Source organism: Xenopus laevis, chromosome 5L (assembly GCF_017654675.1).
Source record: "Xenopus laevis strain J_2021 chromosome 5L, Xenopus_laevis_v10.1, whole genome shotgun sequence".
Classification (NCBI taxonomy): domain Eukaryota; kingdom Metazoa; phylum Chordata; class Amphibia; order Anura; family Pipidae; genus Xenopus; species Xenopus laevis.
Window position 1 is genome coordinate 25,185,900 of NC_054379.1, and position 23,891 is coordinate 25,209,790.

At 40.2% G+C, this 23,891-nt stretch overlaps 1 pseudogene; it reads left to right on the top strand.

Annotated features, from left to right (window-relative positions):
• Positions 1-1,862: 1,862 nt before the first annotated feature.
• On the top strand, positions 1,863-23,629 carry LOC108716570 (annotated as a pseudogene).
• Positions 23,630-23,891: the final 262 nt, after the last annotated feature.

A 23,891-nucleotide genomic window follows, 5' to 3' on the forward strand; every position in this document is an offset into this window, starting at 1 on the left:
GCAAATACATGGCCGCAAATAGGTAGCTGGCATGTAACCAATGAATTGTCTGCCTGCCTATCGATACAATGGTTTGCAGGTTAGTAATAAGTTTGAACTTGACTTCCCATCCTTGCTGTCTTTTTATAGCCATAGCCTTCATCAATTCATATGCCTGCATGGCATTTCAGGGCGAGCACTGTGTCCTTTTATTTATATGGCAGTTGCCTGTTACTTTGGATACTGGATAATAGGCATTCTAACAGGGTGTTGTTATATCTTATATAAATTAAGATCATGGGCTTGTCTGTGTAGCAATTGAACATATATGAAGCTTCAGGGATAGCTGTGCGACCCATTATGATGATTCCTTTTTAACGAACAGGGTCAATAAAATACGAATCCTGTTAGGAAGTGCCTGTGTGTGGTCTCACTGGGTGCTAAGGAGAAATGGGATAGAGCCTCTAATGTAGCAACAAAGATACAATCAATTTCTCAGCTTTTGCAGTGTGCACATATGAAGAAAATAACCATCCCTAATCCTTAGGAAAAGGAAGAGCTTGTAACCTTCTTCCAAAGCTTATGAGGTGTTACTTTCCGCCAAATAAAATCAGAGCGTTGCCATTCTCCTTTCTTTTCTTGCTGTTTTGTTTCCCCATATGTATCGCCTGCTCCTTGTGCCATAAACTGAATTTAAAGTCTATAGTCCATGTGCTTCCTCTGAGTGCAACTGGCATAAATCCACAGATTTATTTCCTTCTGAAAGTCGTTGCAGTTGCTTCTCTTGAAGATATGTAACCATATCGGTCCACCAGGGATTCCATGATCACTACAAAAATGAATTAATGGCTGCATGCCACAGAATATTACAAGAGCAGCAGCAGTTGAGAATTACAGGAGAAATCCTTGGCCTTCACTGGATACAGACCACATTGAGGTTGATTAATTTTTCTCCGCTGTGCCTGCGTGCCGTCGCCAGGCCTAAGACTGCGTTCAACTCCCGGTGCAGCTGAAAGCAGAGAATGCCCAAAGGAGTGGCCACCAACAAGCTCTGGCCATTAGAGTAGTGATAGGGAGATATGTTTCCCTTTCCTGTGACCTCATCTAGCTTAATATTCTCTGTGCTTGCATTAGCACCGTTTAAGAAAAAACTTTGGGCCAACTATACTGCACTTGATTTTAGGAGACAAAATCCTATAAAAGTCTCCTACTTTATGGGTTTGTTGTTATGTTATATAATTTGCATGTGCAGAACAGCCATCTTTTTTACTAGTACCCAGTAGTAATGTGTGGGTTTACCTAACCCCCCGTGTTTACCGCCAGTTGGGGAGGGTTCGGATTGAGATTTGGGCAAACATTGTGGGTTAAGTGTGGGTTAAGGTTTTTTTGGGTTGAGTTTTTCCTGACCCGCACATAACTAGTACCCAGGCCTATGTAATGTAGCAGGGGGTCAGCAGGCTCCCTACTTGATGGATACTTAGTGGTCCCACTGTTCTTGACACATGACACACTTTTAGTTGGTGAGAGTCTCCAATAGCCACCCCTTTGTCTTCCTTTGGTGTCTTAAACTTAGTGATGTGCAGGTCAGGAAAAACTCAACTCGCACCCACCCAACCCAAAAAACCTTAACCCTCACCCAAACCTAACCCGCAAAATGTTGCCATTGTAGGATCCGCAGCCAACTCGTACCCTTGTTTTCTCATTCTTCATGCAAATTGTGTGCACCCCTCTGGCTCCAAGACAAAAAATCTTTAGGTGCACTGGAGGAGTGTACTTCCCCAGTCTGACCGGAACTCAACCCTCACCTGCAAATGTTGCCATTGTAGGAAATGCACCCAACCCTTAGCCTTGTTTTCTCACTCTAGAAACTAATTCTATACACAATGCTGGTTCCAAGAGAAGAAGTCCAAGAAGAAGAGGATTGTACTTCATAAGTCTGACCCGCACCCAAACCTAACACGCAATGGTTGGCCAAATTTCAACCAAAACATGCCCACCCGATTGGTCAACCTGCAGGTCACCATGGGTTTTGGGACAACCCACACGTCACTAGTTGAACAGGTATTCTTACAGCTAGCAATAATAAAACCTGGCCCCTAGTTGCCAACACAAGAAGTCAGACCACTTTGCCTTCTGCCTCTAATATACCACCATGGTCCTAACTTGCTCAAGCTCCCAAATGAGATTTTGGATTTCAATCTAAACTCTTAAACTGTATTTTCAGCAGCCAAGAGGGTAGCAAGTTTGGGGATGTGCATTGAGACAATTGATATAAGACAGTAGCTCACCAATATGGGACATGCTAGGTGTCAAAAAAATACTTTTCTTTTAAGCGCCACAGAACGTAGAATCTACATGAGAAGCAGATTTTAAGGCCACTTCTTTGTGACCTGCTCATTCCCTAGGCAACGAGCAGAGTGGGGGAATGAGTGCCCCTTGTGCGATCATCTACATGTCTGCTGTGGCCTCTATTTCCTGGACCTCCCCAGTGCTGCCCGCTACCGTTGCCCTCCTCTTCTTCCTGGATGCCTTCTTTGTGGACCCCAGGTTAGTGTCACACAAACACACACTTTCTCCAATAATATACACTTGCATTTCTTATTACTGTATTTGGCCAACCCAAAATAATCAGACTGTGATTCTGACAGCTAAAAAAAAAAAGCATTGGTTTAGGGGTTTTATTGAATTTTTCAGATTTTATTGCATTTTGCCTTCTTCTTTGTTACTTGTTTTTGCCCATGGAAATTTTGTCTGCTATAAATATGTTTATTTAGAATGTTTTATGCTGGTACCTTACAAAATATGGGGTGTATAATGAGGTTACGTGCAAGCTTTGTGACAATTTTCTGAAATTTCATTAAACCCACTATGTTTAGCATGGCCTCGCAGTTTGGCAATTTGCTGTAGAAAGGCGTATTTACCCATTTTGGATTTTTCAGAATGTGAACTTTTGCAAAAATATATGGTTTTCTGGAGTTGACTTACTTCCCGCTTTTACCCCACATAAATCAGGCAGTATTTATTTTGGTAGTAGAAATATAAGCTATGAAATATGTATGCACTAACGTCATTTTGGGGATCTCTAAGCACCAGATAATTCGGTAATCCTATGCACAATGGGCATCAAATTGTTCAGTGGACCCTTGGCATTCATATTTAGGATTTTTCTTGATAACTTACGTTTTGTGGGAGATACGAACTTGCAAAGTTTTGAGGTGATTTTTCAGACTTTTCATAATTTTTTATAAAAACTATTAAGTTAAAAAAAAAAGCATCGATGTTTGGTAATAAGGAGTAGAAAGACATGGTTACCCATTTTGGATTTGGCAGACTTTTCAAAAAATATATTGTTTCCTGGGGTAAACCTACTGTTCCAGAATTTTTGGCTTTGGAATCTAAAGTATGCTGTATTCAGCTGTATTGCTTTGAAAATTCAGTAATCTACTGCTGGATGTTTTTGATCTATAGAAGTCAGAAATTGCCATAAAACTACACGTCTTGTATTGAGAGACATAAGGCTTTCCAGATCAGTCAAATTTTTATGCATAAAATAAAAAAATATTAAGGTATGCATCCCTATATCATCATGAATAATATCATGAAAAATAAATGCACAAAAACTCTAGCAGATTTAGAAAGCTCAGGTTCTCCTGCAAAAAAACAATGTATACGTTTCCTAGGCAAATTAAAAAAACAACAACCCAGAAAATGTCCCTAAAGTGAAAGAACACAAATTGTTCCAGTACAAATTAAGTGGGAAATTCTGCTGGAACTTACAGGGTTAAAGGGGTGGGTCACCTTTAAGTTACCTTTTGGTATGTTATAGAATGGCCATTACTAAGCAACTTTTCAATTGGTCTTCATTGGTTATTTTTTTTATAGTCTTTTAATTCTTTTTCTTCTGACTATTTCCAGCTTTCAAATGGGGATCACTGACCCCATCTATAAAACAAATGCTCTGTAAGGCTCCAAATGTATTGTTATTGTTACTTTTTATTACTTATCTTTCTATTCAGGCCTCGCCTATTCATATGTCTGTCTCATTCAAATCAATATGTGGTTGCTAGGGTAATTTGGGCCCTTGCAACCAGATTGCTGAAATTGCAAAGCTGTTGAAGAAAAAGCTAAAGAACTGCAAAAACACAAAAATGAAGAAAAATGAAAACCATTTGTGTCAGACATATCACACAAAGTTAATTTAAAGATGAACAACCCCTTTATTACAATTTTATTGTGCTGGAAGCAGTGTGTATTAATATCAAATGAGCCGAAAGACAAACAGACATTAAACACCACAACAGAGAAACTTTCATTCTCCTCCTAACCCATTTCCCCCTAGGGAAGCCAAGGCCGTAACCCTTCCCAAGTGCACATATTTGGAGTCAAAAATGTAAAAGAGCCTAAATGCAGTCAGAACGTGGGGATCCTAATGAGATGTGACAGTTCAAGGGCTGGAAAGCAGACTAATCTGCCATGCCCTCCCCGCCTTTGCACAAGTGTAAATATGCCAAAAGAAATGTGCTTTCCATTTAATGGGAGAGGAAACAACTTTAGCCTTCGGTTTTTATTTTGTAAATGTTGCCGAGTTGGAATCCCAGCTTGAAAATGTTTTTTTTTTAGTTGTTGACGGCAGAAGAGTATGGAAGAAATAAAGTGAGACGGGCAGCATGGATTGAGTAATGTAGAGACAGAAGCAGAACATTCTAGGACATCCTGTAGTTCTTTTTGCCCAGCTGTGTCGGGGAGTTGCAGTTCCGCAGCAGCTGCAGGCCACAGGTTGCAGATCTCCGTTGGCTGTAGCAGTACATCGAGATGTAGCTCTCTGTGTTTTTATTTATGTCTCTCTGTGAATTCTGTTGTAGGCTTTGGAGGCCCTGGGGAGTTGACATCACTCCACATTGCAGAAGGCTGGTTCCCACAGAGTTTTTCAGAGACTGACTCATGGTCTGTTTTAATTGTTTAGCTCTGAAAATACAGCGCTTGCAAGGGTGTGGCACACAGAGGAAAGTCTACTGTACTTATAGGGCATGTTGAGAAACGTTTCACACATAACTCATGCTCTTGTTCACATTTTCTTTCAAGCCTTAAAGCAGAAACGCCACCTTGCAGGTAAACACGCCGGGGCCACCTTCTCACATAGCAAATGCCAGTGCTGGATCAATACGTTTGCAAAATACATTCCAAGCATGGAAATATAGAGGGGGAATCATTAATGCTGGCACCCTGCTGTGTATAAATATATATATATATGTTTGGCCATAAACTTACTTTGGAACTAAAAAACACCCAGTGCATTGTATCGGGAATAATTAGGGAATAACTACGGATTGAAATAGTTGGCCAGCCTGAATATATTGCAATATATAAACAAACAATCCCTGTTTTGTTTAAAGCGGAGGGCGTTTTTAAGTAGCACAAAATGTCTTAGTGTCCTTAAAGGAGAAGTAAACCCTAAAAATTAATGTGGCTAAAAATGGCCTATTTTATATAGTGAACTTATTTGCACCGGCCTAAAGTTTCAGCTTGTCAATAGCAGCAATGATCCAGGACTTCAAACTTGTCACAGGGGGTCACCATCTTGGAAAGTGTGGGCTCTGAGCAGCTGTTGAGAAGCTAAGCTTAGGGGTCGTCACTAATTATCCAGCAGAAAATGAGGTTGTCCTGTAATTTAAGCTGATGCTACAGGGCTGATTATTAAATTCTGATGCTAATTGCACTGGTTTCTGTGCTGCCATGTAGTAATTATCTGTATTAATTACTAATCAGCCTTATATTGTGACATTTCTATTCTATGTGTACTGTATATTGTGAGTGGGTCCCTAAGCTCAGTAAGTGACAGCAGCACAGAGCATGTGCAGTGAATCAGCAGAAAAGAAGATGGGGAGCTACTGGGGCATCTTTGGAGACACAGATCTTTACTGCTAAAGGGCTGTGTTTGCCTTGAGCTGGTACAGAAACCCAAAACATAATGTACAACATTTATAGCTACTTATTTAGTTAAGCTTTAGTTCTCCTTTAATGTATTGATAATGGGTTGAGTGCCGGACCCTTCTGTCTTTGAATAATTAGGGAAAATCAAATCATATTTGTTAACAGCATGCTAATACTATACCTGTTGTACCTACAGCTGAGTACTGTGTTGGTGGATTAGGTACAAAGCCACACAAGTATTGAACAATGTGCTGTTTATGTGTGTGTCTAAATGATTGAACTTCGTATTGATACTCATCAAAGATGCAGTACCTCTCAACTGTCCCGTTCTTCATGGGACAGTCCTGAATTTGACAGCTTAGCCTGCAGTCCCGGGTTTCTTACTGAAATGTCCCGACTTCCTCTTTGATCTCCTGCACTGAACAGCCAGAAAAAGATACAACGTGTCTAACTTGGCAGAAAGCAGAGAATAGATAGATACTTTTGTAACAGTTCAAGATAAGAAAGTCTCTTGGGAAAATTTAGACTCACAGATTAAAGGGCAATTCACCTTCATTTGCAAAACTGTAATAAATAAAAACCACAGAAATATGTTCAAACTTTCATAACCTGCCAAATGAACATGGTAATTAGGGGGCGTGACCACAAAAATGGTCTGGTCACAAAATGTTCACACAGCAAATATTTTTGTCCCTCTTTCTGTTTCCAAAATGTTGGGAGGTATAGTTAATTATGTTATTTATGGAAAGTAACAAGTGTCATATTTTGTGTACATGTATGGGATCCGTTATCCGAAGTCTTGGTATACAGAAAGCTCTGAATTACGGGACGGCCTTCTCCAATAGACTCCATTTTATCCAAATGATCCAAATTTTAAAAAATGATTTCCTTACTCTCTGTAATAATAAAACAGTAGCTTGTACTCAATCCCAACTAAGAACTAATTAGCCCTTATTGGAAGCAAAACCAATCAATGGGGTTTATTTAATGTTTACATGATTTTCTAGTAGATTTAAGGTATGAAGATCCAAATTATGGAAAGATTCGTTATCCGGAAAACCCCAGGTCCTGATCATTCTGGATAACAGGTCCCAATTTTTCTATTCCTCCCCTTAGAATTTCTTATAATGCTCAGAGAAAATAAAGGTCCCGGCCCTGCCAGGACATTATGGGGAATATTTATCAAGGGTCGAATTTCGAATTTAAAACACTTGGAAATTTGAATTCAAAAAGACCAACCGAAATTAAGTTAAAGTTTTTGTTTTGGTCGAATAGGTCCATTTTCGATCTAATAGGTCCATATTCGGCCAAATTCGTACGAATCAAAGGAATAGCGCATTCGATTGAATCCGATTTTAAGTTTTTCCCAAAAAAACCTTTGATTTCTCAAAGTCCACCAGTTGACTGCAAATGGGTTTTAGGAGGTCCCCCATTGGCTAAAACAGCAATTCAGCAGGTTTTAGATGGCGAATGGTCGAAGTAAAATTTTTAAAGAGACAGTACATGATAAATTTCGATATTCGATTTTCAAATTCGAATCGAATTTGGACTATTCCCTAGTCGAAGTACACAAAAAATAGCTAGAAATATGAATTTTTTTCGTTCAAAAATTCACCTCGACCTTTGAATTATCCTTGTTTCGATTTGTACATTATTGGTGATTTAAAGGAGGGCTTAGGCAAATAGGGGTGCAACAGTATTAGTGAAGGCTGATGCAAAAGGGTGTCAGGGTGCATTACCCACCAAATTCAACAACCCTATGAAAAAGGATATAATAAATAGTCATATATATATATATATAGTATTCGAGGTATAGGATGCACTAATTTTACATAGGTATTATATACACTGGCCAGATAGGGCATAGCTTTAAGTACAATGAGGAATTAAAGTAAGAAAAATGAAGGGAAATGTCTGGTTGCTATGTATTACTGCACTGGGGTTAATGTGCCCCTATGTTCAATGGGAACTTTCAATTTTTAATATGCCTTAGACAAAACAAACTCATGACTTGGTCTCAAGAGCCCTACAAATTGAAAGCGCTGTAAATGTGTTTTTTAAGTAAAGCATTTGGCTCTCCATAAGTGATGGGAGATTTTCTGAAACCTCCCATCCTCGCATTGCGCATAGTTTCCATGCACAGAACGCTAGCCTGCTGTTGGGTTGATGAAAAAGCCAGAAGATTTATTGCGCGCACCATATGCAGATCAACACTGAAATACTTGGATATGGCAGAAGAAATACCTTTGTCCCAGCAGTGCCAAATAAAACACAATTAGCAATCAGGCAAGTTATATCCTTTAAGAAAATGAAATACATAAAGTACATGTTTGAAAATTTTGAAAGTTGAAAATAAACCTTATACAGAAGTGGGCGTTAATCTGGCACTTATGTTCCCATACAAAGACACAGTCTGAGAGCACATCCAATTGTGCGCATTAAACATTCCTTTTTAGGCGTATTTGTGTTTATGGGGGGACTTGACTCTTCATACACAATCTCCGTAGATTAAATGGGACCCATTATGGCTTCAAAGGAGTGCTGGACATTAAAATATTACTGCTATTGTACAAAAGAACTACAGGTTTATGGCACCTCTTTATACAAGCTTGGAGAGAATGTAGTTGGTATTTGTGCTCAGTGGTGGAACTACTGGGGGAGCAGGGGGTGCGAGCGGGGCCAGGGCCCGCACCCCCTCAGGGCCCCCCGGCAGTCCGTTCGCCATTGAAAATGTGGCCAAATGCGGCCGCACGGAGGGGGGGGGCGGGGCCCGGCTGCGCGTCACGAAATGAAAAATCACTGGCGCTACGCACACGAGGCGATTCATTTTCGAAGTCGCCCGAAGTTTTCTCACAAGGAAAACATTTAATGAAAGCCCTACTGATTCATTTGGATTGATTTAGAGAAACTGCATGTGTAATAGCCCCCTGACCAGGCTTTCCTCTCTCTCACACTATCATTCTTTCCAGATGTTTGTGATATCATGGAAGCAAGGAAAAATGGCCAGTGAGGGTGACCCGGGAGAAAACTTCGGACGACTTTGGAAAACGAATAACCGCGTGTGCTTAGCGCCGGCGATTTTTCATTTCACCAAGCCCAAGAGTGAGGGAAGGCGTTCGGGGGGGATTGGTCGCCGTAAACACAAGGCGATTAGTCGCCAGGCGAATAAATCTCCCCGAAAAGCTAAATAAACCCTAAATAAAAACATTTAATGAAAGCCCTACTGATTAATTTGGATTGATTTAGTGAAACTGCATGTGTAAAAGCCCCCTGACCAGGCTTTCCTCTCTCTCACACTATCATTCTTTCCAGATGTTTGTGATATCATGGAAGCAGGGAAAATGGACAGTGAGGGTGACCTCACGAGGAATCTTCGGGCGACTTCGGAAAATGAATCGCCGCATGTGCTTAGCGTCAGTGATTTTTCATTTTAGCCAGCGCAAGAGTGAGGTAAGGCGTTCGGCGAGATTGGTCGCCGCAAAGACGAGACGATTAGTCGCCAGGCGACTAAATCTCCCCAAAATGCTCAGTGTGACCTTACCCTTATACTACAGTTCTAATCATGGTAATCATGAAGGTTGAGGTCAAAGAGCTTGGGAACAATGGGTGAAATATTTCACAGCTTCAAAGGAACTAGAAAACCCAAAGCAACAATATTATCTGCTGGGAGTTTGTTTTGTTTTTCTCCAGGTACTCTGGTATTGTTGAGTTTGGATGTTTTCCCCATCTTTTTTTTTTTAAAAGTTTTTATTTTTGCAGTTTTCAACAACACAACACATACACATAGACAAAAAATACAAAAAAAAAGACAAATCATACACAATGGACGTGGAACCAGCAGACAGAATATCATCACAAATAGACCCCAGCTTTAATGAGCGGTTTCATATTCCAACCACGCTCCCCAGATGCCCTCGAACTTCTTGGGGCACCCTCTTGTGATATATACCAATTTCTGGTAAGGAAGGACGATGTTAACCTGACTTTTCCAGAAGGTAAGGGTTGGGGGTTCAATCGACTTCCAATGCAAAAGGATAGATTTTTTTGCATAATATAGCAGTTGGAGGTAGCAAAGCTTAACTGCTGGCTTCAACCCTAAATTATCCATTATTCCCAAAAGACAAGTTTTCCCCATCTTTGCTTGTGTATCCTTCTAGGAAGTCTGGTTTCCTCCTCACGTCAAAAACATACAGGCAGGTAATGATGATTGCTATAGTATGGGTACATGTGGAGCAGGGTCAGACTGGGCTAGGGGTAAAAACCTGGAGGGCCAGACCCAGATCTCCATGGCCGATTGAGCAACTCCCTGACCTTCCCTGACACCCAAAGAAATTAATAGGTACAGGCTGGCAGGGGTGGGTCTAAGGAGATGGAGGGGGGTTGCTGCTGATTCTTGGAGGCCGTTGGGCTGGTGAGGGCCCAGGGGGGGTGGGCTCCTCATGTGGCACTCCGGTGGGCTTGGACCCTACCCCAGTCCAACACTAATTTGGAGCATACATCAGCCAAGGAAAGGGGTATAGGATTTCCCACTGTATGCAGAGATGAAATGATCAATAATGATCGTGGTAAACAACATTCTTATCCTTATGACCGAAACCTACAGTTGCAGATACTGGAAATAAGCCATAGAAATACAAAAGAAAATCCCCGAGACAGTTCCAGGGTCAGCAGTTATTGGGGCGATGGTGTGAGACCAGAGGAAAGTCCTTGGAATATAGTGTGGATATGACTTTAAGGGGGTTATTCATAAAGGTCCGAATTTATCTCAGTATTTCTAATTTAGAAATCCGTGCAACTCCGATTGCCCGAAATCACCTGATTTATGAAGAAAAAACCCTGAAAAAATAGGGTCGGACAAACTTCTGAGCTTTCCCGAAAACTCCAAATTGTTTTGCGCAAAAAAACAAGATTTTTTCGTAGTTTTTTGCGCCGAAACCACAAACTCATCGGATATCGGTTCGGACATCAACGCAGGCACTGGGACCTTCCCCATTGACTTATACAGGACCTCGAGAGCTTTTAGATGCCGGGATTTCAGATTCAGATTCATAGTTTTCCTTTTCCTCCGAAAACCACAAATTATTCGAGGTTCAGATATTCTGACCTTGATAAATAACCCCCTGAATAAAAACATTTAATGAAAGCCCTACTGATTAATTTGGATTGATTTAGAGAAACTGCATGTGTAATAGCCCCCTGACCAGGCTTTCCTCTCTCTCACACTATCATTCTTTCCAGATGTTTGTGATATCATGGAAGCAGGGAAAATGGCCAGTGAGGGTGACCCGGGAGGGCGGTCACGTGCTCCTAGGCTTTTTAAAATTCCTTGTGTTACCCTTTGAAATGAAGGGACTAGGAAATGACTGTGAAACCCCCCCAGGGGCTGTGAAGATGATTGCATTTTTAAAGGTAAACAACAATATGAAGCAAGCTCATAAACCAGACTGCAACATAAAAGCTCTGAGTTCAGCCTGTGTTTGTTTGATGGAAACATGAAGCTCCTCGCACAGAATACCCTTTTCCACCCCATTTTTTTATCTTATATAAAACATAAGGCTCTCTAGTAATGTTTGTTCATACCATAAAACCCTCTTCTGTGGTCCATGAAGGAACTGTTGCCAGCAACCACAAACCATGCTTATCTAAATGTTAGCCAGAATGCTTTTAACTCCCCCATGTCCAGAGCCATATTAGACTCTGCAGAAAAGATGATTTAGGGGCACACGAATCTACTGGGGGAAGCTAAATCACCCAGCGACAAATCGCTTCTTCTTCGGATGACTAAACTCCCCTCCCTGCCGGCTAGAATCGAAATTGCCGGCGGGATGGCAGTCGGATCACTTCGTTTTCCGAAGTCGTCTGAAGTTTCCTCATGGGCATCTTTGACCAACTTCGGAAAACGAATCGCTCCGAGTGCCATCCCGCCGGCGATTTAGATTCTAGCTGGCGGGAGGCAGTTCGGGGAGATTAGTCGCCCGAAGATGAATGGATTTGTCGCAGGGTGTAGCTTCGTATGCCCCTGCCTTTATACATTTGTTCACAAATTATCTCCTCTTATTTTGTTGGAAAATTTGGCATCTTTTATATGTTATAGGACATTCACTGATATTCCGCTACTGCTCAAAAAACGATTTCCCTTTAATTTTACTTTCTTTTGATTATTAAAGAAAAAAACACACATGCATAGTTACGGGCCTTTTCCTATGGGGTATTTGGAGACAGAAAGGACACTTGTAGGCTGCCTAAATAGAACTAGAACACTTTCCTACTGTGCTTACAATCTAAGTGATGGGGTGAGTTGATAATGGGACAGGACATCACACAGGAGTAGGAATAGTACTGAGTAATGGGAATGTTAAGAGGCTGCATTATCTCCAGTCACATTGTATAACATAATAGGAGGGATAAAGAAATGATATGGAGCCTGTGCCCAGCCGACTACAGACACAATGGTAACTTAAAGGGGTTGTTCACCTTTAAATTAACTGTTCAAATGACTTAGAGAGTGATATTCTGAGACAATTTGTAATTGGTTTTCATATTTTATTATTTGTGCTATTTGAGTTATTTAGGTTTTTATTCAGCAACTCTCCAGTTTGTAATTTCGGCAATCTGAATGCTAGGGTCTAAATTACCCTAGCAACCATGCATTGATTTAAAAAAGAGACTGGAAAATAAATAGGAGAAAGGCAAGTATTAAAAAGTAGCAATAACAATAAATGGGTAGCTTTACAGAGCATTTGCTTATTTAGATGGGGTCAGTGACCCCCATTTGATGAGTTAAAAAAGCAAGGCAAATAACTCAAAACCTATAAAATATAAATAATAAAGACTAATGGAAAAGTTGCAAGAAATGGGATACTCTGTAACATACTAAAATTGACATGAAAAGTGAACCACCCGTTTCAGGTGGCTATACAAAGACTGAAAAAAGCTATTGAATTGGTTCGTCTTTGACCCAGCACATGGGAGACCTAATCAAGCAGATCTGGCAGTGTATGGTCAGTTAAGGCAAATTTAAACATGTTTCTACAATGCTTCCCCTATCTATAAGGCTTATCTCACACCAGGTGACTTCTTCACTAGCAAATTTCTAGCAGAGGAGAAACACTGAAACCACCTGTGCCACATGCCATTGAGTTGAATGGAAACCACCTGACAGAGCTGAAACAGGCAGTTAGGTGGCTCATAAATAGTTGAGGGTTTCCAGACTTTCAACCACCTGTATAGTTGAAATTAAATGCAGTAGGTGTCACTTTTCTCCAATGGCAGATGGACCAGGTGTAACATTACCATGTAAGACATGATCCTGGGGCTGAATTCCTTCTGAAGGTCTGTATCATAAGTGGTGATGCTGATTTTAGCTTAATTATTAATTAAAAAAACTCGATTTAATCGGATGACGGAAAAACTTGATAAAATCAACTTTTTCCGGAAATTGTTTGAATTTTTCGGATGAATTGCTCGAATTTTTCTAGTCCCCCCTAGTCCTGGCTAAACTCAGCACAGACCACAAAAACTTAAAATTGAGATAGGTGCCTCTCCCTTTGACTCCCGTGACCTCAACAGGTCTGAGATGACGGGTTTTTCGGTTTTCTAGTGAAATAAATTTGCCTAAATGACATTTATAATATTTTTACATAATGTCTAAATAGGATCCAAGAAGATCTTTTTGTTCCCTAACATCAGATCACTGTTGCCCCGAGATTTTAATCTCCCTTCTGTTTGATAATTAATTACTGAAGGGAGGACATGGTGCTTGTCCTAAAAATAGGCGTCTGGGTCTAACTGGGCACCTCTTATAAAGCATGTAAATGCCACAAAAATGAAACTGGTAAATTTGCTTCCATAGACACATTGTAGGTGGTCTAGAAAAGCTGAGCTCCACATAGTATTGGCCTTTGTGGGTAACACTGCACATACAACTAAACAGACAATAGACAGTGCAGCCCTATTGTTTCTGCAAAAAAAAAGTAAATGTATTCATTATGCTTTTGTAAACAATGAAGTATGCCCTTTAATTGCCTTCAGAGGGTCTGCTGCAAGGCCTAATCATTTACATCATATAATTTATCCTTGTTCTGTGTGCAACACTTACAATATGTTTAACTGAGCTGCACACCAGGCCTCCTCTTTATGCCTTACACTGCAAAATAATGATGGCACCAGCTAAAAATGCATTGAGTAATACCATTATGTGCCTAGGGATGTGTTCCTTGAAACAAATGCATTTGCTCACTCTTTTTTTTATTCTGTCTTTTCTGTAATGCAATACCAGTATGTTACATCGACCCAAACATCTGCAACACATTTATTTTGTTCAGTCTCAACTTCTCCATGTTTGAGATACTAATTTTCTTATGCGCTTTTGTATCTGTGTCTGTCTTTTTAAATCTGTAAAGGCCTCAGGTTTTGTGTGTGTGTGTGTGTAAATCATCTGTATATTTCAAAAGAAGAAAAATAGGATATCTTGAACCCAGTTAGAAAGTCACAGGCCATCAGCTTTATTATTATTATTGTTATTTGGCTGGCATTGCCCTGCAGAACACCTTAAGTCTACTAGAAAATCATGTAAACATTAAATAAACCCAAAAGGCTGATTTTGCTTCCAATAAGGATTAATTATATCTTAGTTGGGATCAAATACAAGCGACTGTTTTATTATTAAAGAGAAAAAGGAAATATTTTTTTAAATTTGGATTATTTGGATAAAATTGAGTCTATGCGAGACAGCCTTTCCATAATTCTGAGCTTTCTGGATAGCAGGTTTCCGGATAACGGATCGCATACCTGTACTGTGAAGTCAGTCCTGCTCATGGTTCCAGGCCCAGGTAGAAACTTTCCTACCGCATACAAAGGGCAGAAGAAGTTAAACAACTATTCTGTGTCTGCAGCCAGTCCAGTAAGTATCACTGGAGACACCAACACGTGAACACTACTCCTTGCTATGATTATTGCCAGCTATGGGCCAAGCTGTCTAATTTTTCTATCCCACAGGGACATTCAATAGCACCCTTACCTTCAGCCTTCTGAATCCAGCATCATTACTGTGTATGTTGTTGTTCTCCCCCATGTTGTCCTGGCCTTAACATTCCTCCAGTTGGAGCCAGTTGTAATTGTTTATTTCAGCTGCCAAATGATTTGTGTGTGTGTCTATATATATATAAATGAAACACTATATATATTTTCAGGGTCGGACTGGGGGCCCCGGGGCGCACCGGGACTGCAGTCCAGGGCCCCCTACAGGCCCCCTGTCCCCCTGCATATGGTGCCCCCGGAGCATATGCGCACAAGACGCCCTATCGGCATGCACGCATGTCGCGAAGATTGTTTTTAAAAAAAGAAAAAAAAAATGAGAGGGGGTCTGGCCCAGCGGGGGCCCATGTGGGTCGGGGCCCACTGGGTTTTTTCCCGGTGTCCCACCGGGCCAGTCCGACACTGTATATTCTTGATAAATATCTTGCGCACTCCTGGGTCTTCATAAAAAACATTCTTTATTGAGTCAAATCCATATATTATACTCTTGAATATCTTTATCATAGAGTATCTTGATAAAGGCTCTAAGCAAGAACCAAAATGTTGATACCAGCAGTGTTGGACTGGCCCACCGGGAACCAGGAAAACTCCCAGTGGGCCCAGGTTTCAATGGGCCCTCTTACTTCTAACCATTTGGCCTTTTTTATGGTAATTCTCTATTTCTTTATGGTAAAAAGAGGCTTAATAATGGAAGACTAAAGCATAGTAAGTAGATATAAAAGACTAGGAGAATAAAGAGGTTGACTAAGGAGAGGAGGAATAATAGTTTGGAAAGTGGGCCTACTGTCCAAGGTTTTCTGGTGGGCCCCTGACATCCCAGTCCGACAACTGGATAACAGCATAATATGGATTTGATTTAACAAAGAATCTTTCTTTTAAGTCCCAAGAGTGCACAGATATTTAACAAGATTGTGTGAGCAGCACCCTGCAGTCAAATTTGTAACAAGAATTACAGAATGGCCATTCCTATAGACATTATACTCAAATCATCCAAATTTTTTAAAATGATCCCCCTTTTCTCTATAATTATAACAGTACCTTGTACTGTCCATATTGGAGGCAAAACCAGCCTATAGGGTTTATTTAATGTTTACTTGATTTTCTAGTACGTCATGTGAGTGCAGTTCAATGAGTGTGTGCAGCAAATACATTACAATCTTTTTTTAAAATGTTACACGTCAAGTTGATATATGTTTGTCGGCTGTGCTGCATTACAATATAAATGTTTTGTGAGCCTATTAAACTGGTAATGAATTGCATTAGGGGTAATGAGAATGATTTTTTTTTTTTTTGCTATAATCTCTGATTTTAAATTATAGTTAGGAAGAAAAAAATAACAAAGGACATCAGTGATGAAGCAGAGAGAGACAGTAGAATGTCTCCTAGCCTTGGGCCGGCAGACACGGGCAAAGCCGAGGCAAGTAATATACAGAAGGCTCTGTCCACAGCACAACCCGAAGAAACAAGGGCAGAACAAGCAAACTATTACATAAATACTGAGAACAGTTTGGAGCTTCCTGTCCCAGAAGTGGAAAATGATGTTAATCACAGACAGTCATCTGAAGCTAGCAGCCAGCAAAAGCCTCAGTGCTCCAAGTTAAAGACACAGGACCTTAGCAAGCATCTCTCTGGGCTCTCTGACTCAGCAAAGCAAACACAAAGCCTCCGAGCGAGTCTTATGCAACAGAAGTGGAGACGGCACAGTTCTGAAGGCAAAAGCAGAGTGATGCAAAAAATCTTGTTTAACAAGCAATACATTCATCCGGGCAAAGCATGCAAAGAAACAAGGCTGGAGTGAAAGTTCCAGAGCTTGTCCCACTAGCTTCATGGACTATTCCTGTTCAACATGTTTCAGCAGAGAGTGGTGACACGTTGCCAAGCAAGCCAGCAGCTATAATAAGCATGGCAAGCAAACAGCAAGTGCCTTGTCACTCTTTTCCAATGTGCAAACTGAGCAAAATGTTGAACCTGCAGAAAGCAAGGCCAAAAAAGATGCAAACCTTGAACTCCTTAAATTCTGTATCCAAGGAAGGTCAGTGTTGTGTGACAAGGTAGTTACATAGTTACATAGTTAAATTGCGTTGAAGAAAGACAAAGTCCATCGAGTTCAACCCTCCAAATGAAAACCCAGCATCCATACACACACCCCTCTCTACTTTTAATTAAATTCTATATACCCATACCTGTACTAACTATAGAGCTTAGTATCAAAATAGCCTTTGATATTATGTCTGTCCAAGAAATCATCCAAGCCATTCTTATAGTCATTAACTGAATCAGCCATCACAACATCACCCGGCAGTGCATTCCACAACCTCACTGTCCTGACTGTGAAGAACCCTCTACGTTGCTTCAAATGAAAGTTCTTTTCTTCTAGTCTAAAGGGGAGGCCTCTGGTACGGTGATCCACTTTATGGGTAAAAAGGTCCCCTGCTATTTGTCTATAATGTCCTCTAATGTACTTGTAAAGTGTAATCATGTCCCCTCGCAAGCGCCTTTTTTCCAGAGAAAACAACCCCAACCTTGACAGTCTCCCCTCATAATTTAAGTCTTCCGTCCCTCTAACCAATTTAGTTGCACTTAGTCTCTGCACTCTCTCCAGCTCATTTATATCCCTCTTAAGGACTGGAGTCCAAAACTGCACTGCATACTCCAGATGAGGCCTCACCAGGGACCTATAAAGAGGCAGAATTATGTTTTCATCCCTTGAGTTAATGCCCTTTTTTATGCAAGAGAGAACTTTATTTGCTTTAGTAGCCCCAGAATGACACTGCCCAGAATTAGACAACTTGTTATCTACAAAAACTCCTAGATCCTTCTCATTTAAGGAAACTCCCAACACACTGCCATTTAGTGTATAACTTGCATTTATATTATTTTTGCCAAAGTGCATAACCTTGCATTTATCAACATTGAACCTCATTTTCCAGTTTGCTGCCCAGTTTTCCAACTTAGACAAATCACTCTGCAAAGTGGCAGCATCCTGCATGGAACCTATAGTTCTGCACAATTTAACCACCCTTACATTGGTTTTAGACATATTAGCTCCTCGATTAAACACGGACACTTATCATTGCTTCTCTCAGGATTTGACTTGTACGGTGGCTGGGTGCCAGTGTGAGCTGGCTGAGGAAGTTTAAAACGCCCAGCAGTGCCAAAACACAATAGGCTTCATACTCATTGAATTATGATTTATGCTGTAGCTAGCAGATAGAAAAAAAGATCTTTGAAGCAGAATTCCTAATTTGTATGAATTACTTTTCAACCTATGGGTGTGTAGACTGCCATGAAAGGCAACAGGCCTCTGTTTATACAGCTCAACGTCACTTCTCAATGGCTTATCAGTTATTTACATGGAAACCTCCACAGCTACAGAGGAACTCATTCTGACAATGGATAATGGTAAAAAGTTTAGCTTTGCTTCAGAAGGAGATTTCTAAGTACAGAAGAAGAGTATATTTTATATAAGTATATATATTACACACAATCCAAAGAGTCTCCATGCTCTAGACATTAGAGGAAATCATCAAAAATAGGTACAAATGACAGGAACTCTGGAGGCTGTAATACACAGCTGCCATACACATTCAACTGCCATACACACAACTGTCATACACACACAACTGCCATACACACAACTGCCATACACATTCAACTGCCATACACACAACTGTCATACACACACAACTGCCATACACACAACTGTCATACACACACAACTGCCATACACACACAACTTCCCCATGTGCAGTACAAGTGCAAGTGGGTATCTTTGTTGGTGCATACAGTAGTGAGCCTTGTGCTTAAAGGGACAGTAATGCCAAAATATTAAAGTAATTAAAGTATTATGTACTGTTGCCCTGCACTGTTAAAAGTTGTGTGTTTGTCTCAAAAACACTACTATAGCTTATATAAACAAAGCTGCTGTGTAGCCATGGTGGCAGCTAAAAAATTGAAATAGGGCTAAATGGCACAGGTTACATAGCAGATAAAAGATAAGTTCTGTAAAACACCATTGTATTCTAAAGAGCTTATCCGTTACCTGCTATGAAGCCTGTACCCTTTTCAGTGATGCAGTGATTCCAATTTATTGCAACTTAAACACCCTAAACACAAATAATATGGATATCAGTGCAGTCTTTCCGCACATCTTGTCTCTGACAAATGGAGGGGACACCAAAAGGCCATATTGATACTTATGTTGCTTTAAAGTTCAATTTATATTGCAGTAAATTGGTGGCATAATACAGTGAGAGATAATTATACAGATAAAATGATTGTATTTTTATGCTGTTGGCCATTTCTGAAAGTAAACTTTCAGAAGTTTGTCCTTCTGTTGGCGTTTTGAGTGAAGATTCAGAAGGTTAATGGGTAGATATCCTTTCCTAAAGGTTTTACATAAACTGATGTTGTCATTCCACAAGTTGCCCCAAATTCCGTGTGACCCAGACTAAAGGGAAAGTGAGTTTCCGGCCTCAAAGTGACTTCTGATTACTTGCATTTTTTCTAAGAACATTTCTTATTGTATGTATAATTTTCCTTTAGGTTTGTTGTTTACATAATGTCTTCTTCCTGATGGTGTTTTAGATTGCAGTAGGCTCTTGTGGGATGTCCATTTTAACCCCGTAGGTATTAAATATTTCAGTCTGCCATCTCCTAAATGAAACGTTCTATTTCCCCTTGCTCTAAAAGAGGCATGTTAAGCTTTTCAAACCAAAAATACATCAAATGCAGCCAGCCGTACCATTTGGAAAAAAGGAATTCAGGGTTAGTTTTCAATTCATTCCTCTTTAGATTACACTTTTCTGATTCTAAGCACTGCCTTTGCAAGGTGTATCTGGCAGCCCATCTAGCAAGGTGGTTTCAGTGTCCTGGCTACTTCATAAGTCTAAGGCAGGGGTCCCCAACCTTTTTTACCCGTGAGCCACACTGAAGTATAAAATAATGTTGGAGAGCAACACAAGCATGCAAAAGGTTTCTGGGGCTTCCAAATAAGGGCTGTTATTGGGTATTGGTAGCCCCTATGTGGACTTGCAGCCAACAGGAGGCTCTGTTTGGCAGTATGTTTTTTATGCAACAAAAGCTGGAATTCAAAAAGAAGCACCTGCTTGAAGGCCAGTGGGATCAACATCCAAGGGGTTGAAGAGCAACTTGTTGCTCACGAGTTACTGGTTGGGGATCACTGGTCTAAGGTGAGCTGGAAAGATGGAGAATTCTGAAGGTGGGCATACACTATAAAATATTCTCAAGGTTGCCAAACAAGCATATTTCTCCAATTTGGCCACCAACATGCTAAGCCAAAATGGTTTAATCCAATATTCCATCCCTAGGGCCAATTGTCGTATCATATAGAAATCCCTTTTCAGGGGAGGTTCATGTCTGATGGCAGCCATTGTCTGATGTGATTTTCTAATCTGTCTGATATATCTTTTTCCAGATATCATTTGGCCCTATACTCAGGTTGGGAGGGGCAGAGAATCAGAGTCAGCAGCTTATATTGGCCTGTGTATGGCCTCCTACACATGTGAAATAATTGATGGGATAGGCTACAGAATGATTTGATTTAGGATACCTGACCAACTGGCCCACAGGACATGCTAAAATCAGACGAGTGTGTAGCCAGTATTGAGAAATATGACCCATACAAATAGACTACCTGCACTGGTCCATAAACAAATCATCCTGTGATACCATGCACTGAGCAGTCCGGTTATTGGTTGAAATCGTTTTCTCTTTTGCTTGAACTTCGTTGGTGTGATCACAAATTGGCCATGTTTCTCAGTAGGGTGTGGGCAAATTGACTGTTTGAGAAATTTGGTCTGTGTGTGGCCAGATTTATATTGCCTGCAGAAAAACATTTGTGGAGCAGTTGATTTTATAATTTGCCAAGGGTGGAATGCTCTTAATATGCTGTTTTAAATCAAGTAAAGAGCAAACAACAGCTCAAAACCTCATGCCAAACAAGATTTACGCTTTCCTGAACACTCAGTGGGACACGGAGCAGCACTTCCCGAGTGTGCCAGTCACTTTGATGTGAGCGGATCCTTCTTTTTTTATGTTTGTCTGTAACACTTCCATTGTGCTCCCAATTAATAACAGCAGAACAGGCTGGTACTGTTAAAGTCAATATGTATTTTACACCATGTGACTTTCTAGCTGAATTTTGTTATCTAGAAAAATATTATTTTTAAGGTCCTCCTTTGGACTTTGTTTTTCCTGTGATTTACTGCGGTGTAGCAATGGTTCCATACAACGACATGTTTTTTTATTTGTTCTTATTATTTTTCATGAAGTAGGTTTAAATAAAGTGCTTTTGTACATGTTATGAGAGCATTTATAGAGTTATTTGCTCAGAGAAGGGGTGAAAGCTAAAGCTTTTCTTACAAAAATAACCCAAATGTGTCAGCTTGTTTGCCTTGTATTATAAGGAGATAAAGGAGGATAACAGGTCTCTTTACTATGTGCATTATATCATTATCCCTACATTCTATTTTTACAAGAGACTAGACTTTGAAGAACATACAAAGCATCACTTGAGGACAAATTGTCTGCAAAACCATTATTGTTGCAATAGTTTCAGGGTCTGTGGCTCATGGCTACTAAACAACCCAGGAATTATTGTTTGTGGTTTTCCTGATGGCGTAGAATGATGAAAAATTATTGGTTTCTTGTAAATCAACTGTTAGGGAATGAGTTAATATAAGAAGGATAGGGTGCCCCCTCTCCTACCAGTTCAACACATGTATTTAAAATGCAGTATTGTGCATGTTCCACCCAGTAGGAGCATTTGGCAGTGAAGGAGAAGATGGCATGCCTAGGATGGTGGTGCATATACATAGTTACATAGTTAAGTTGGGTTGAAAGAAGACCAAAGTCCATCAAGTTCAACCCCTCCATATGAAACCCAGCCCACATACATACACACACCCACACCAAGCTCTCCATACACTTACATAAACTATATATACCAATATCTATATTAATCATATATTTTAGTATAACTATAGCCTTGGATATTCTGCTTGTCCAAGAAATCATCCAAGCTCCTCTAAAAGGCATTTACAGAATCAGCCATCACAACATCATCCAACAGGACATTCTCAAACCTCACTGTGAAGAACCATCTACGTTGCTTCAAATGAAAGTTCTGTTCCTCTAGTCTAAAGGGGCGACCTCTGGTGTGGCCACCCCACTCGCAGTAAATTGTTGAAGAATGGGTCATTCTTACCAGGCGGTATCTGCTTGAACTGGACAACTTGGCATTTAAGTGACAGCTGAGATTCAGTATAGATAAATGTAAGGTTACACACTTGGCTTGACCATGCAGACTATTTATAACTTTAATAGGACAAGGTAGGTCGTAGGTACTGTAACTCCTTGATGGAAAAATACTGAGGAGTATATGCAACATGCATGGGGAAAATATTTAGATGTTTAATTTTCCCCAAAGCATTATGGGCACCATATATAATAATTTTAATGGCCTTGGGCAGCATAATCAATAACATAACCCAAGGTAAGTGTGCTGCAGCCCTACCTAGCATATACAGTATGGTTTGGATCACAAACAGAATCATATATATTGCAATAGTCCACAGATGGGCAACTAAGTTAATAAGACAAATACGTTTAAAGCTATACATTTTTGTTTAAGTCTTTTGTATAATGTTGAGCTAGAGACTGGTCCATTTTGTATTTTGGAAGCAAAAATTCATTTTTCCCCTTTTCTATGGCAAGTTGGAGATTTTTTGCCACTCTTGCATAAACTAGAACTAAGAAGGGCTTATTTGAGCGAATTGCTTAACATAATACATGCGTTTTTTTTGCTCAGCTGCATCAACCCAATTTCCACCTTCATCAGTGAATCACCACCACCCATATAAGGAGTTTAGACTTGATGCCCTTCTTGGAAAGAAACGGGATGCTAATGGTAAAGTCTGCTTTCATTCTGTCTTCATAAAGACCTTTTTTTGCAGTGGGGTTGCGTGTTGGTATATGCATATAAAATATAGGCACCTACTGTTTTGAATGTGCCAAACCTACAACATTGTAATAATAGCCCATTTATTCTACACTTTAACTAATCCATCCTCTCATCATCTTCTCTCTCTCCCAAGCGATCATTAAACCTTAATTCTCACAAACGCAACAGTTTAGCCCTTAGTCTTCACCTTTGCCTGCTCTTTTACTGGATCAGGGTTTAGCTTAGTGAAAAGGGCCATACCAACTGCCAATGGCGAGTCAACATGAACATCTGGATGAATGCCCTAAGGCAGGGAGCCATTAATCCAGGCATTTAAAGAAAGCGATACTCTAATGCTTCTGAGAATTCTTGCTGCAGGGGCTGAGTAGAGTACTTTAATGTCTGTTCTATACTTGGTACTCCTCTTTAGCCTCTTGATGGTGCATTGTAATCGTCTAGTAACAGAACAGAACCACCCACCGAGGGTCTTCAAATCTGAGAATTCTTAATGCGAATCTCACTTTCTTTCCAGGCTGTCATTTAGATGACATTTGGATGATTTTAAATGGCTTAATGGCCTGTGACACATGTAAGTTAGTGCCCTCAAGACAACTTTGTTCCCAAATGTAAAGAGACAAAGATGATTTACTTTGACTTCTTTCAACTTCTGTGCTTATCACAGTGAATACAGAAGAAATGGAAGACCTTCACAAGTTATAGTAATTTCCTTTAGCAAGCCCATGTTATGCCAAGCACACCACTTGATCATACCTTGTTTATCTTCACATCTCACACACAATAATCACCCTCTGTACTAAGAACTACTATTGGCCGTTGCATCATGTGAACTGACTGATTATACCACTTTAACTGGCTGCTCTGAGCTCATTTTTTAGGACACTGGTAGATGCAATTTTAATTTTATATTAATTAGAAAAGCAGTGTCATGACTGGGTTGCAAATACACAGAACAGGGTAAATA